The sequence below is a fragment of the Petaurus breviceps genome, unplaced genomic scaffold (assembly GCF_028583685.1).
Source record: "Petaurus breviceps papuanus isolate PSGF00001 unplaced genomic scaffold, PetGlider_PUasm1.0 126, whole genome shotgun sequence".
Lineage (NCBI taxonomy): Eukaryota > Metazoa > Chordata > Mammalia > Diprotodontia > Petauridae > Petaurus > Petaurus breviceps.
The window spans coordinates 7,963,855-7,965,527 of record NW_027185655.1 but is presented as its reverse complement, the minus strand read 5'-3'; positions in this window follow the sequence as shown (position 1 = coordinate 7,965,527).

Below are 1,673 nucleotides of genomic sequence, written 5' to 3'. Positions count from 1 at the left end.
ATGTTATGAGAAAAAAACCAATATTTATTTTAAAAAAATTTAAGTGTGGATTGTCTGTACTTGGGAATTACTTTTGGGACACCCCAAATCCTTCACTGGATTTAAACAGCCAACAGGAGTTCCCCTTCTCCTATGTGGTAAATGCAGCTTTTGAAGTGACATGAAGACAAAGGTATCCTAGCTTCACCATTTCCTTACTCCTCACTTATAGAAGATGCTGCCCACTTCAGCATAACAGAACTCTAGAAGATGCACCATTAATCATTGCCATTTTCCATAAAAGCCTCCCAGAAATTCACATATACCTCCATAACTATCTATAGCTAAGGTTACTATATCCAGTTCTACCTGAGGGTAAAAACTCGCCAAATTTCTGGAGGCTTTATAAGCCAGCGTGATAAAAAATAACAAAAATAATAGAAAGCAGTAAACTCCAATACCAGACACTCCCTTCTAAACCAAAGCTCTATTTTAAAATACTGTGGGCAAGCTGAACCAAAACATTTACCACCCTTTTCCCTTACACCAAAATAAGAGCAATCATGCTCGTGACCACCTATATAGAGTAAATATTACAAGTTACACATTCAGCTTGATACAATTCCAGATATACCTCTGGCCCATGCAAAAAATTCAAGGCTGGTCTAAATATTTTTGTAATATTTTTATCAACTTTAAGATGACAATGACCAACTTTTCAGAATTACAAAGCCAGTTTTTTTCATTTTCTAATGGCACTGCACCACAGCTGTATAATTAATTTTAAATGTCAAATCACTGCCTAAGATTCCAGATAACATCCTGTCCTTCCCAAACTGTTCATTCAGAATCTGGCATACATTTCCGCATCCACATGGAAAATCTCCACGTAAAGGCCCCTTGCGATGAAAATGTCACCTTGGAAAGTCTGAAACACTGTCTTTTCAAATTCTAGAGACCTGAATTAACTTTTACTAGTACATAAAAAGGTAAGGAGGTACAGTCACCTACACTGATCTTTCTCGTGAGTCTGGCTTTACATAACGCACTTGCAGGTTTATCATTCTCAGTGAGTGTGCTATTCCCCCATCTTACAAACAACCAAGCTGGGCTCAGAGGTTACATGATTTCCTCAATATCACATGGTGAGCCAGGACAGAGCACAAAGAACTAATGATCAGAAACCTTTGGAAGTCCCAAGGAGCCAAGAGCTGTCAGCTGTTAAATGGATAGATGTCCTGTACCAAGACAATGCCAGTCAACACCTGCTTTCTCACTGTCAGGACTCCGAAAAGGCCTGACACTTTTCCACACCCTCAAGATCAGTCCTCAAGTCAAGAGATACAGATGCTTTGAGAACGAAGTCACTTGACAGCCGGATCTCTCACAAGCGGAGTCCAAAATAGGATCAAAAACTTTGGTTTGTGAGAAAACAGAACTAGAATGCTGACAAATGCAACTTCAGCTGTGTAGGTCCTTACCACGTTAGAACAGAATTCAAAACATCTCATTTTACAAATCAGCAAATAAAGAACTAGTCAAGGAGTTCTTTTTTCCCATTTGCACCTATTCCAACCCCTGTAGAATGGATTCCTAAGCCACATACAGGAATTCCAAAATAAAACTACAGCAACTTGGGTCCTAGTCCCAAGTAAACTGTGATATAAAAAACAGACAAAATAGAGATGGAGAAA